The 15,424-nt window shown below is 31.5% G+C and overlaps 1 pseudogene; it reads left to right on the top strand.

Moving 5' to 3' along the window:
* The first annotated feature begins 479 nt into the window (after positions 1 to 479).
* Positions 480 to 10,266, top strand: LOC132293294 (uncharacterized; annotated as a pseudogene).
* The last annotated feature ends 5,158 nt before the right edge of the window (positions 10,267 to 15,424 follow it).

Genomic DNA, 15,424 nt, shown 5'->3' with positions numbered 1-15,424 from the left:
TAGCAATTAGCAATAACATGTAGTTGGTGAAAACGATAATAATAATAATAATAATAATAATAATAATAATAATAATAATAATAATAATAGTGTGTATAAGTTGATTTGTGTGTTGAAAGAGCAAGGCAAGTTTCTCAGTTCTTGAAGCTGTGAGAAGATTGAAAAGTAGGCAAGGAATTATATAGAGAGAGTATATACCAGAGCCTTTCAGTCTTTACAATTTTTTGGTTACAAGTTTTATGTGGCATTAGAATAAAGCATTCATCAACTCAATAAGAGGAATGCTCCTTATAAATTTTTTTGTGGGAAAATCATTCCAGAAAAATAGATACTCCAATTTTAATTAAGCTTCTCAAACATTAGAAAGGAAATGAGAATATAGAATGAGCACCCCACTCTACTTCATTTCCAGAGTGTTATGATAATTAAGTGAACACATTGACTACTTGAAACAAAAAATGATATGAAATGATTTTAATTTCATTTCTAAAAATTCTTAGTTTTATAAAATATTACTAGTAAATGAGTAATTGAAAATATGAGAAGGGCAAAAGTTTCATGTTATCTCAATAATAAAATGAAAATTTAAAAAAAGAAAAGAAAATTATACAAGCCAAATAAATTTTAAAAGACTATAGTGACACTTTGAGTAAAAGACTCGAAATCGGAAGCCTTTCTGTCCTGCAATTTTTGTGAAACTCTCTCTCTACTCTCTCCTAGTTAAGAAGACGGTAGAGCTAAAAACAAAAACACAAACAGCCAAGTCCAGCTGAGCTCTCTCTCCCGGGAGATAGTGAACAGTGGCTACTGTTTGAGGGAGGAAAGTAATATTTTTGGGGATAAAAATTGAAAAAAATTGATTCGGAATACCTTAAATTCAAGAAAATAAAAATAGTAATCCCGGGCCGAGAAGCTCCACAGCTCTCCTCCCTCGCCACCCTCCAATTCGCCCTATCCTCCGTCGGCCGCGTCCTCTCCGAGATCGCCGACCCCCACCGCCAGATCTCCAACCTCCACCGCACCACCGAGCTCCTCCAGTTGCGATAGTTATAAGGTTAAAGGTATGTTACTAGTATTATATAAGGTTAAACTTTAGTGTAATGCTGATATACAACAAGAGAAATATGTCTATTCTCTTGTTCTATCCTTCAAATGAAAATAGCAAAGATTGAAAAAGTTTAGATGAACAAATGATGATATTAGATGGAATCAATAGACAATGTCTTCTTCATTTTATAAGATTAGACTGATTTAGACGAATTGCACAACCCAATTGTACAATCTATTGCTCTCCAACCTCCACCGCATTATACCAATTGCACATTTCATCGCGTCCTCCACCTCTCCAAGAACATGACGGACTCTTAAGGATATCAAGTTTTAAATGGTCAGACAATTATTTTTTAAGTTTGTGGTCAAAGCAAATTTTTTTCCCCCCAATTTTGGTCACCTTTCTAATTTTCCCTTGTTTGACAAAAGGTGGGTGTTGAAGAAAAATGGCAGCAGCAGCGAGCAGGAAGATATCAGTAGCATCAGCTAGGGCTCACACAAGAAAGTCAAAGCAGAACACTGCTTTACAACTTCCTTCGGGTGGCTTTTTCTACATCTTTTTATTGCAAACACGGTCTGTATGTCTAGTTTGATTTTCCAGTTTGGGGAAGTGATTTTGATCTATAATTTGGCACTCTCAACAAATGAGTTGATGGGTTTATGATATATGCCAGTGTTTATAAGCAAAGTGATGACTTTGTCTGCTTTATGGTTTTTGGGTGGTGGTGTAATTTGATATGAGTTTCATGCTGCTGTACTATTTATCCCTTCAAATAGATATCATTTTTGAAAGTTCTTGTTATATTTTTTGAAGCATAGTATGTTCTGATTTCAAAATAATTTATTAATTGAATCTGATGTTGATGCAACAGAGGATGAGTTGCGGAAATTTTCTGTCAGGGAGTTTATTCAGATTTTAGTACTTTAAACAATTGAGTATATAAGACTTTGTGTATATATATATATATATATATATATATATATATATTAGCTTTAGTAGTGTCGTAAAAACTTTTGTTTGCTTCGTGATATTTAAGTATGGCTGATCTCTCATATTGCAACTTGCCATGTTGTCGTAATGAATTTAAATATAACCCATATTAGCTTGACTGGTATCACCCCAATTCCAGTCCCAAATGGGAAAAAAATGGGTGTGTGGGTGTGTATTACCTATAAAAAAAATTCATACGTATTTGGAATGACTTTTTAGGATTGTGTGTAAAAAAGCACAAAGTGTGTGAGCACAAAGTGTGTGTAAAAAGAAAAAAATAAAATAAAATCCTATGTTTGATCGTATCTATTGTTCTCGAAATTTAAAAATAAAATTGCCCTTATCGGACTTTATGGACTGTATATTAATTAGAACTTCAAACTTTCAGGTATGTTTAAGAAAATATCAATGCTCTTTTTTATGGGGTTTCTGGCATGGGCTTATAAGGCAACCAACCACCTCCACCCAAGATATGTGGATCTACAGATGGCCCCGTTACAGCAACAAGAATGAAACTTAGGGATGGAAGGCATCTGGCGTACAAAGAGCACGGTGTTCCAAAAGACGTAGCCAAGTATAAAATTGTATATGTCCATGGTTTTGACTCTTGTAGACATGATCCTGTAATAGCCAGGGTCCTATCACCGGTATTGATTCTATTTTTCTTTCTTTCTTTCTTTCTTTTTTTCCCTTTTTTTCTTGTCCTTCAGTTTAACATTTTGATTTTTTCGTCAAGAGTCTGTTCGGAGTTTCTGTAGCTTGAGTTAGTGTTTGGTGTCTACAGGATGTTTTTGAAGGTTTAGGGTGTCATTTGACAGACCAGGTTATGGAGAGAGTGAGACTAATCCAAAACGAACAGTGAAAAGTATGGCTTTGGATATATAGGAGCTTGCTGATCAGTTGGGACTAGGATCCAAATTCCATGTGACAGGCTTTTCAATGGGTGGATATGTGATTTGGACCTGTCTCAAGTACATACCTCACAGGTACAGTTTGCAAGTTATATGTATGAGAGCTGGAAGGAGAGAGTGTGCTCAAAACAGTGTAAACATTGTGAACTGCTTTGTTATTGGATAAGATTGCTGTCTTTGCTTTTTCATAAATTTTATCCTTTATCGCTTTTACCATCTCAAGTGGGATATTTTAATGGAAACAGGCTCGCAGGAGCAGTGCTTCTAGCTCCAGTTGCCAACTACTGGTGGCCTGGTTTTCGTATGAACATATCTAAAGAAGCCTACTACCAGCAGTTTTTGCATTGCTCACTACACACCATGGCTTACCTACTGGTGGAACACTCAGAAGTGGTTTCCTTCTTCTAGTTTTATAGCTCAGAGCCCTGCACTTCTTTCACGCCAAGATTTAGAACTGTTCCCCAATATTTTGCCAAGAAGGGTGCATGAGGTATGTATTCAGAAAATCTTACATTTCTTATAATTTTTCATGCTGAATGGATTGGTATTTTGCGAAAGATAGCAACATTTAGAGCTTGTGCATCATAAAATTTTGTTTGGACCTAGAGATTGTTACTTTAAATTATTGGTAGCTATTAATATTTGAAAATATTTATGAACTTGAAATATTTGTGCATAAATTTATATTGATTTCAAGTTTCCAAATTTCAGCTAGGAGATTTATGACCATGGTAAACTTCAACAGCTAAAATTTTAAACCAAGTGCATCTTTTTTTGTATTGTTACAACTGTTTGCTGATCCCATTACTAAGAAAATCTTAAAAGTTGATAATTCCATTGCTTAAAGTTTTTAATATTGTCTTTTGTCTCAACTCTCAACATATGTCTTCAAATTGGCTATCATAAGAACTATTGTTTGATGTTATGCATATTTAAGTTGTTGTACAATGTTTCTGGCCTACTTGTGGTGCAAATAGCTGTGGATGGAAACCTTAAACATGGAATTGCTTTAGCTGGAAGAGTTTATCATTTCCTATTATGGTAGAAAATTGATAGAATGCATGCACTTATGAGTGTGCTGATGTAGTTTGATTTGATAGACAACATAGGTGAACATTATAGTACAAAAAGAAGTCTGGCTTGTGAACGTTCACCCTCCCTCTTGTAATATCATGTTCTCTATCATATCTCTTGTGAAATTTCTTGATGTTGTGAAACTGATGGAATGATCCTTTGCACCAAATTTATTTTATTTTTTATTTTTTTGAAATTGCGTCTTACAGTAGTTACATGGGACCTTTATAACATCAAGTGGCTCTCGAATCCCGAATCCTGAGATCGTTCACTGTTTTCGTGATGATCTGCTGAATTAATTATGGCTTCACTATGTCATGGAACTCGTTCTGTGACTTGTAATCGTGTTCTTACCCACTTTAAGTCGCCAATTTTTGATAATTGATTGATCTTTTGAATCTTATTAAAGTTGGGATGAGTTTGGAACGTTTAAATTATAGAAGATGTGCTTATGTCTTACCTAACTCTATTTGTATTAGCTTACCCAAAATATATATGTATAAAATAGCAAGTATATTTTTCCCCTGAATAATTAGCAAGAAAATTTAGCTAACATTCACACACGGTAAATTGTTAATTTCTTTTGTTGTGCTTGAATTAGTTTTTTAAAAAAATTAGTTTGCTCGACTATAATCGGTCATTTTATGGTTAAGTTTATTACTTTTTCCTTGGGCTTTAGGAACAAGTAAGACAGCAAGGAGAATTTGAGTCCCTTCATTGTGAATTGATGATTGGCTATGGAACTTGGGAATTTGATCCTATGGAACTGAAGAACCCATTTCCAAATAATGAAGGTTCGGTCCACATTTGGCATGGTGATGAAGATCTGCTTGTGCCTGTTACGCAGCAACGTTACATTGCTCAGCGCCATATGGTGATGGAATGGCTGATGCTATCATAAAAACACTATTAATCGGGGAGAATAGCGTTCCATAAATATGACAGGTGACACTAGGTCAGCATTTCTGTTCCTCCCATATTTCTCACTTTCGCTTTTGGATCTTAAAATTTATAAATTTTGAACTAGGTGTTGATATTTATTGCAATCTGGTATACGAGACTGCATTACTACTTTAGAAATATATATATCATCAAGTGAGTTTGAACATAAACTGTATAGATTGTTTATATTAGAAACTGTATAGATTACAAGGGGATTACATCGTCTATGAATCCCCAATATCACAAAGTGAAAACTGTACAGATCAAAGATACATTGATTGATTACATACCCATTAACAAATTACAGCTAAAAAAGCGTAACAAAGAGCAGGAATACATTAAATCCATACCAAAATAAAAATCATATATATATTTTTTTATTTATAAAAAGGTATGCATGGCGAACTAGGATGGAGAAAAAATGAGTTTAAGAAATAATTTTTTATCATGCGAGTAGGTTTTGATTAAGGTTTGAAAAGACTGGATTCAAACCTTTTTTTTTTTTTTTGATAAGTAAGATTTTATTGAAAACGCTCAAGAGGGGAGCGGAACCCAAAGGAACAAAAGGGCCAAAGGCGCCTCAAACCTTCAAAGAGGCAAACCAAATTTTATTTTAGGCGATAAGAAATTAATGTAAATCTGAATTTGAAAACAAGTCAGATTTGGTTCTTCATTGAAAACTCCCATCATAAATTCAGGTTGAGATATATCCAAGTAATTCTTTGATAGATCAAATTTTATCTATATTAACTCTATTTTATGTTTAGATTATGTGGATTGAATACTGATAATACGTTTGATTCAGCTTTCAGTATAAAATGAATCTAAATTTACATTGATAGGTTGACTCACAGCTCAAATTCATTCTTTTCCATGCATTTCTTCCTCTCTGACGTGGGTGTCTTATTCAAAAAAATTGTTCTCCACAAATTTTTTTTTTTCGATCTGAAGACGTCAAGTTGTTCGGTTCAACATAACAACCTTACATTGGGTCAGAAGATTTAATCCTATTCTTTAAGTTAACGATTTGCGAAGCAAATAATTTATAGATAGAATAACAGAAAATAGATGGAGGTGGGAGAAGATAGGCCCACAAGAACCCAAAACAACAAGACGAGCTACATAACCATCCAAGCAAAAGTCCAAACAAAAACAAAACAAATTGTAAAAATTACTATCAACAAATATTAGGATCAATTTGTATTTTTGCAATTTATTTGATATATATATATATATATATATATATATTTTATATAGCAAAGAGTGTTTTTTTTGGGGTCAAAATTTTCAAGCAACACTACTCAATATATATAATTAAATTTTTTCGTATTTCGTGTGCTGTGCGATCGAAGAGGTGCTAAAAACCATTTAGTAGATTGTTATCATTTGAAGCAGTAAGATTACAATCATCTTGTTCAAAGAGGTGCGGATAACTTTTAGGAGATTGTTGGATGTGACCGATCTTACCTGTGACCATCTTAACATTAATTCTATACTTTCAATTATAAGTGATATTGTAGATCACAATGGCAAATATTCAAACTCCACTTGTATTTGTAGACACAAAATTTTAACATGAACCATATAGATTTTGACAAGTATCTGATTGGTGAATGGTGAGAACTCTAAAAATTGGGTTGGGAGAACTCTAGAAATTGGTTTTGAAAGGCAAAGCAAATAATTTATAGACAGAACGGTAAATTACACGACACTCCTTGAGGTTATGTCATATTTCAGCTAGATAAAAATTTTAGTTTTAACTTTCACTCACACTCTAATTTACTTTTTGGCCTCTAACACATGCGAATTGACCTTTTTACCCTCAAATTTTTAATACTAATCTTAAATGATAAAAATGCCCTTTTCTCTCTATATATATAGAATTTGGAAGGCACTGTGACACCTCGAACCCTTGTAAAAAAAAATTTAGTTGAATGAGTTTGCCGGGCATCTTAGAGGCATTCATTCAGCATCGCAAAATGGAAGTGATCTGAGAAATCGGAAAGCTTGCCTCCAAAGTTTCCCGAACATATTATTATCAAAGAAAGGGGTTAGCAGAGGAGTTTCAGATAAATGGGTCACCGACATTAGCCAACAGAGTGAGTGGTGAGGGAAGCAGAATAGTTTATTGAGGTGAGGGAGTGAGTGGTGAGGGAAGCAGAGGCTGATATATATTATATATATGTATTGCTAAAGCGGAGGATGTCCATTGTAGACCCAGAAGTTCAGAAGACCAACCACTCATAACTCTCTTTCTCTTCCTCCGTTTACCAAATCAGTGCTCCATTGAAGACCGACCAACGGCTCTGATGGCGGTGGTAGATCGCCGAAAGGGATGGATTCGCCGGTGTGTGGCGGTGAAGACAAATTCTGAGTTGTCGAGATGGTCTCTACAATTCTGATCCGGCGAAGATGAGGCGATTCTGCAATTCTGATCTGAAATTGCTTTGCCGTGGCGGCGATGAATTCTCTGGCAAAGACAAGGAGGCGATGGTAGAGAATCCTGCTGCAACGTCATAGGAAGGTTGCCTCGAGACCAGAGAAGTTGACGGCGATGACCACAAGGGAGTCAATAATGGTGATGACAACTTTTATGGCGAAAAGCACCATGTATGCTGGTGTCGTGTTCTCCAATCCGTTTTTTTGATGTGTGGAGAGTCCATCAATTTTTATAGTAATTTTGGAATATTTAAATGCATGGCGGGATGTGTTGTTTGTAGGAATGCGGATGATTAAGTCTATTTTTCTATAAATAATCGAAGAGGTGCAGACAAATTAGGGGTGGCAAAACTCGACACGACTTGCCGACACGACATGAGATAAACGGGGTTGGATTGACCATAATCGGGTTCGAATCGTAAACGGGTTGACACGATTAACCCATTTAATTAATCGTGACGTGTTCGGATTGTGGGGCTCAACCCATGTAGCCCGTTTATACTCATTTAACTAAACGTGTCGTAATTGTATCAATATCCCGTGTAACCCGTTTCCTATTTAGACCCAATTAATAGGGATATTTAGGTCATTTTATCTTAACCCTATTAATTATAAGTCAGCTCTCAATTTCTTTGCACTTTCCAATTTTTTATTTATTTTTAGATGTTGCAGATTTCAATTTCCCATTCACACAGTTCGCCTCTTCAATTGCTCTCAGACACTCTTACCCATACCTTAACCTTACATCTCCCTCTTCAGTCTCCATTTCAAAGCCACATATATTATAAATGGTGGAAGAAAGATCTATCTCCATATGTATCCCACAGCCTAGGCCTGAAAGAAGAAGACAACCTTCAAACAACCTCCTGATCACCGAAAATATAGAAGACACGCCGGAGTAATTAATTTCTCACCCTCTCTTCTTCATATCTCTTCCCTCCTCATCATATGTTCATACCTCTTGAGTTTTTTCAGATTCATGTGATAGAAACCCTAATTTAGTTATTTTTATTTTTTTTGGTTTTCTTGTTGCGTAAAATCAGATTTGTGAAACTTGGAGAAAAAAGTAATTCCCTGTATGTTTTTCTGGATTTAGGGATGGGTTGCTCTTCAAAACCTAGGTCTGGTTCAAAGCACGAAATAGATCCCACCCCTGCCATATCAGCATTTTCTCTTTATTTATCTTATAAATCCATTTATTCAGTTGGAGAGGTCTAGCTCAGACTTTTTTTTGTTTATTCTATTACATTTTCTTTGTTGTGATTCCCTTTTTTTTTTTTTTTTTTTTTTTTTTCATGTTTCACTGAATATATATTTTAATTAGATATGGTTCTAAAGTTATGTATATATTATTTTAATATTTTTTCAGGTACATATTAGAACATTAGATAGGGTTCTAAAGTCGGTAATAATGAGATTCCAAAATTTTCATTCTATTTTCTCACAATTTTTCAGTAGCTGAACAAAGCTTTTATAATGTGTATTTAGTGTACTTTCCATTACAGACATGTTGCATACTATCATATTTTTATTTGCTATTTATTATCTATATTTGATTAGGTGTTATTGTGTCTGATTTTATTTATTTATTTTTATTATTATTATTTTTTTTGTAATAAGTAGATGGATTCTCGAAATGCTGACATCAAGCAAGTTGGGAAGCGCAAACGAAGACTCACATCATCAGTTTGGGTGTACTTTGATATACTTTTGATGGATGAAGACAACAAGAAAAAATGCAAATGTATGGTATTGGTAACTCGAGGCGACATATGGTCTCTTGTGTTAAGAGGGATACGCTGACATAGGTCAGTTACTTATATCTTAGTCAATGGAGCCATGTCGCATTTCTTCAGTTACTCTTTTTTTTATTCAGCTGAAAATAATGAAGTACTATAATTTTTTGTTGGACGTTTTAATATAGATATAATGAAGCTTCAAGTTGATGACTTGACTCAAAATGTTGTGCAACCAAATATCAACAATGATGACCCTCCTTCAGTCCAATCTTTCAACACTGTTTGTATGACCAAGAATTAAAAATCAGTAGGTAATCATACTCTTCTTTTGGTGGTGCTAGAAATTGAAAATTTAAAGGTTTTAAAGAAAATCTTTTGGCTTCTACTTTACAATTCAAGTTGTTGTTTTGCCATTGTTGTGAATGGTAGACAGAAAGCAAGGCTAATGCTTAGATATAAATTTGAAATGGGGTTTTAGAGTCGAGTACAATAAGATATTTGTTAAATCCCTAGTTACTCCATCCAAGTATGTAAAAATGAATTAATTATAGCAAGTGTGACATTTTGATTTTGTGCTGACGTTTTATTATATTCATATTTTTTCTTTCGTGTGTTTTTAGTAAGTCATGTTCTTTGGTATTCAAACTTTGAATAAGTTTTCATGTCGTTGTTGTTGTTTGGTGGAAAAATCATATTTTAATTATTTTCCTTATTCATGCTGCCTTGCAGGTATTTTCATCAAAAAGTTGGTCTTCCTATCTCAAGTTGCTGCTGCTTTAGTTTCTTTTGGCTTCTTTTTGCATGCAACAGAATGATGCCATCCAAGAGACTTTTAAGATAAGTGATGAGCTGACACATCAAGAAGACGAAGATGATGATTTTTTTTTTTTTTTTTTTTTTCTAGTTCCTTTGCATTGTACTTGGCTATTGGGGAGGATGATGTTATTCTTTTTCTTTTGAATATTTGAGCTTTGTAATAACTCTCTAAATTTTTGTCTTTTAATTTATTATCGTATGGACGGGACTAGTTAGTAATTTGGCTGGATTCTAAGGCTTTTATTTATTTTTAGTAATTATTGTTTGATTGAATAAATAGATCATTAAACGGGTTAAAAGACCATTTAAGTTAACAGGTCTTTAAATTAATCGGGTTGTGTTGTGTGTTACACGAACCATTTCTTAAGCAGGTTACATGTGTTGTGTCATCCGTTTAATAAGCAGGTCGTGTTTGTGTTGAGAGTTCTTGACACGATTATTAAACGGATCGTGTTCGGCTTGACCTATTTAGTAGAAAACCTTTAGATTAACACGACACGAGTACGATCCGTGAATACGAATTGCCACCCCTAACAAATACGGAAATTATTCCATCACTACTTTTATACTTGGAACTATTGTAGAATTAATTTTATACTTTTTAGTGATTTTATTAACACAATTCAATGATAAATAGTTGTAGAATAATGTAAACAGTTGTAGTACTGATACTGAATATAAAATGTATGTTTTAATGTTTTTCTTGATACTTTAAAATTTTGCTTACAAAATTAGGAAAATTCATTATTAAATATTTATTTATAATTAGATTTTCTAAGTGTTTATTTATTTCAAAATTCTATATATTTAAAAAAAGAAAAAGAAAAAAAGAATGCAGAGCTAACTACTTAACCCTGTCAAAATGAGGAAAATGGGTTTTAAGAAATAAATTTTTATAACGTGAGCAAATTTTGATTAGTGTTTGAAGGACTTGACGGAAAACAAATTTTATTTTAGCTTATAATCAAAATCCTGCTGAATGTATAATTTGGGTTTTGCAACTTTAAGTTAGCATCCTTGAAAAAAAAAACGAGGGCGTTTTATAGTGCTCTCAGACTGTCAAAGTGGTATCTTCACTGTGAGAATACCTGTCCGTTTATTTGGGTTCTTTTTTATTTTTTAAATCACTTGTCATTGAATGTAAGTTTGATTTTTATTTTTATTTTTTATTTGTACAAGAACTCTTAATATAATTTGTAAACTTTGAATATATGTAATTACTCGCAAAATACAGATAGCATTTAAACCTTGACATCTTATTACTTATAAAATTGTAAATAAGAGAATTACTGAGGTTAAAAAAAGAGACATTTTATTACTTTAATATAAAATTGTAAATAAGAGAATAAATGAGATTAAAAAAGAATGATCATGTTACTGGAATTACGAACCATTTTATAGCAATGCAATGTTAGAATTGCTCCATGCATATGTGACGTGTTGTGTTATTTGACTGTCGAGTTTTTTGAGGTTTCGACGTGTGAAGAATATCGATAAACGATATTGGAAATACTGTAATACGACCTTAGACGTGTGAAAAGAATTGACAAGCGAAAGGGACTATAGTATGATTATTACTATTATTTATTTATTGAGATATTTGAATAGATATAGACAATATTGCAGGGATTGTCCTGAACTATCTTACTTGGGACAATGGTAAAATTAATTTTATACTTTGAATAATTATAAGTGATGCAAGGCAATGACAAACATTCAAACTCCACTTCTATTTATGCACGCCAAGCCTTAACATTAACTATATGAATTTTTTGGGAAAACTCTAGACTTTGGTTTTAGAATAATTTATTTTTTTAGGGATATTCGAAGAGATGCCAACAATATTTTAGGGAGATTGTTAGTCTGTTAGGTGTGACCAATCTTAACTGATATTGTTATAAGATATCCTATACTAATTTTATAGACACTTTAAAGACACAAAGCAAAACCTTATGAATTTTCACAAAAGTTTGATTAGTAGAACTCTAATAATTTGTTTTATAATATTTTAAATTAAAAAAAAAAAATCTAGATAACATATTTACAAGACTACTTACACAATTGTAGAGTAATGTAATACAAAATTACAATATAAATGTATGTTCTATTATTAAATAATATTTTAATATTTTTCATTATACTTTAGAATTCTGACTACAAAATTATGAAAATTCTTATTAAGTATTTATTTATAATTAGATTTTCTAAAATTTATTTATATCAAAATTCTTTTCTTGTCTTTTTACTTAACCCAAGCAAAACGAATTTAAGAAATAATTTTTTGAAACGTGAACAAATTTTGATTAGCCTTTGAAGGACTAATTCGAAAGCAACTGATAGATAAACGAAATCCTGCTGAATGCATAGTTTGGGTTTTGCAACTTTGAGTTGGCATCCTTGAAAATAAAAAGAGTTGGTGATGCTCTCAGTCTCTCTTAGTCGATTCTTTCACTGTGAGAATACTGGGTATGCTTATTTGGAAATTTTAAAATTTTATTTAGTGAAATTTTAATTTTAAATTTAAATTTTTTTTTTTTCCTTACCGAAAAAAAGAGAGGAGATTCTAAGATTGATTTGAATACTACATTTCAATATGCTTTGTAAAAACGAAGTTAATGCAAAATCAAATATTGACTATTAACTTAATTTAAAAACATAATTTTCATCTCATTAACTTCTAAATAAGAAAATAATTGATATTAAAAAAAAATTATGATCAGTAGAGATCTTGATAATTTTTATTGTGTTATCTATTATTTTGACGCATGGAGAGTTGAGTAAACTTTTATAATAATATCGGAATACTTCGTGGGACGTGTCAAGAAAAATTATTGTGAATCTCTTGGTTTAAAAATAAAATAAAATAAAATAAAACCATTCAAATAATCAGTTTGACAATTTCACATCCAGAAAATGCAAACAATGTTAAGGGTCATTCTCCTTCAAATGAAAAATTAAAGCATGTTCAAGGACTGCATAAGTCAAGAAACTGAATTCAGCTGATATAGCCTAAATTGAACATTCCAAAGAGTAAGGCTAATGCAAAATGAATGATTAACAACCTAAAATGAAAGTTTCCCTGCAGAGCGCTCGATGTAGCGAACAGCTCTGTGGTTCATGTGGTTGGTATTTTGATAGTCGTTGCTCTAAACATATGACATGTGGTGACAGGATTACGTAAATATGTTGAAAAGATGTGAATTAGGAAGAATATTCTATCAATACTCTCATAATTTTATTTATTTATTTATTTATTTATTTTTAACTTAAATGGGAAGGCTTTATAAAAGAAAAATATGTACAAGTCAATCACAAATTTTCAAATCCCACCTCTATTTATAGACCCAAAGCCTTAATATGAACCATATGGATTTTCACAAGAGTCTGGTTGAGAGAACTCTAGAATTTGGGTTTAGAATATTTCAAAAAAAAATAAAAAATCAAACATGTTTACCACACTACTTGCACAGTTGTAGAATAATGTAAACAGTACTGAATATAAATATAAATGTATGTTCTATGAAACAATTTTGTAATGTTTTTCATGATACTTCAAAATTTTGCTTACAAATTTAAGAAAATTTATTATTAAATATTTATTTATAATTAGATTTTCTAAAAATCTATTTATATCGATATTCTATTTTTTTTGTCAAGATGAGCAAAATGAGTTGAAGAAATAATTTTTTGTAACGTGAGCAAATTTTGATTAGCTTTTGAAAGACTTGATGGAAAGCAAATTTTATTTTAGTTTATAGCCCAAAATCCTGCTGAATAATTTGGGTTTTGCAACTTTAAGTTGGCATCCTTGAAAAAGGAGGAGGATGGTGCTTTCAGAGTCAGATCTTCACAGTAAGAATACCGGATCCGCTTATTTGGGTCCTTGTTTAGGAGTATATTTTATGTCACATTTCGACGATTTCGTTGAATAAAACTTGATTTGTTTATTTATTTATTTTTTCAAATGTTGAAAGTAAATCGAACCTAACCTAAATAATTTGTCACAAATATGTTCACATACTATTAAAACTCTTAAACATTATTTAATTTAATTTTTTTAATAAATTCTTTTTTTTTTAATTGTACGAGATCACTTAATATAATTTGTAAACTCCGAATATGTGTAATTACTAACAAAATATAGATAGCATTTAAACTTACATACTTTGCTGCTTTGTGAAAATCCAACTTAAAACAAAATCAAATATTCACTATTAACTTAATTTTAAAATATAATTAACATATTAATACTTCCATATAAAATTGTAAATAAGAGAATAGATGAGGTTAAAAAAGAGACATTTTTTCACTTTCATGTAAAATTTTAAATAAGAGTATAAATAAGGTTAAAAAAGAATAATAGAACTCCCGACTATAGCAATGCCAGAAAAGCTACATGTATGTGTGATGTGATGTGTTATTTAACGTTTCGAGTATCGCATGTGTGACATGATGTGTTATTTAACGTTTTGAGTGTCGTGTTTTATGAGGTGTTAATGTGTGGAATGTATCAACAAACTACGGTGAAACCGTGGAAGTACTGTATTATGAGACGTTTGAAGAGTATACAAGCGATGTTGGAAGTGTTGTTGATAATATTTTAGGGAGATTATCCTATCTGAATTATTTTACTTGGTACCGTGATAAAATTAATTTTATACTTTTAATAATTATAAGTGGTTTTATTGAAGGGGAAAACAAATATTCAAACTAAGCCTTAACATGAACTCTATGAATTTTCACAAGAGTTTGGAAAAACTCTAGAATTTGATTTTAGAATTTTTTATTATTATTTTAAAAGAAAATCTAACATATATTTACAAGCCTACCTACACAATTGGAGTAATGTAAACAGTAATAGTACAGAATATAAATTTATGTTCAATTATTTAATAATTTTTAATGTTTTTCTTGATACTTTAAAATTTTGATAACAATTGAAGAAAATTCATTATTAAGTATTTATTTATATCAAAATTCTATATATATATATATATATTTTCTAACAAAAAAAAGTATGCATAGCTAACTATTTAACCCGGTCAAGATATGCAAAACGAGTTTAAGAAATAATTTTTTTTTATAACGTGAGCAAATTTTGATTAGCATTTGAAGGGCTCGATCCAAAGCAAAATATTTTATTTTAACTGATGAAAAATTACTTTTAAATTTGAATTTAAAACAGGTCACATTTGGTTCTTCATTGAAAGCTCCCATCCTATTGAAAAAAAAAAAAAAATGCTCCCATCCTAGAGTCAAACGGATATAAATCTAAGTAATTCATAAATATATCAAAATTTATCCATATTAACCGTATATATATCATTAAGATTTAGACTTAAATCTTTCATAATAAAATGAATATGATTTACACTGACCTACAGAGAATTTATTTTATTTTATTTTATTTTTTATGATTTTATACTATGATTTTTCTAATGTGAACTCTTTTTATCTTTTGT

Source organism: Cornus florida, unplaced genomic scaffold, assembly GCF_030987335.1.
Source record: "Cornus florida cultivar Cherokee Brave unplaced genomic scaffold, ASM3098733v1 CherokeeBrave_3.0.0_Hap2_Chr02, whole genome shotgun sequence".
In the NCBI taxonomy this organism is placed as follows: Eukaryota; Viridiplantae; Streptophyta; class Magnoliopsida; order Cornales; family Cornaceae; genus Cornus; species Cornus florida.
The sequence above is the reverse complement of the archived record's forward strand: the minus strand, read 5'-3'. Positions and strand labels throughout refer to the sequence as shown.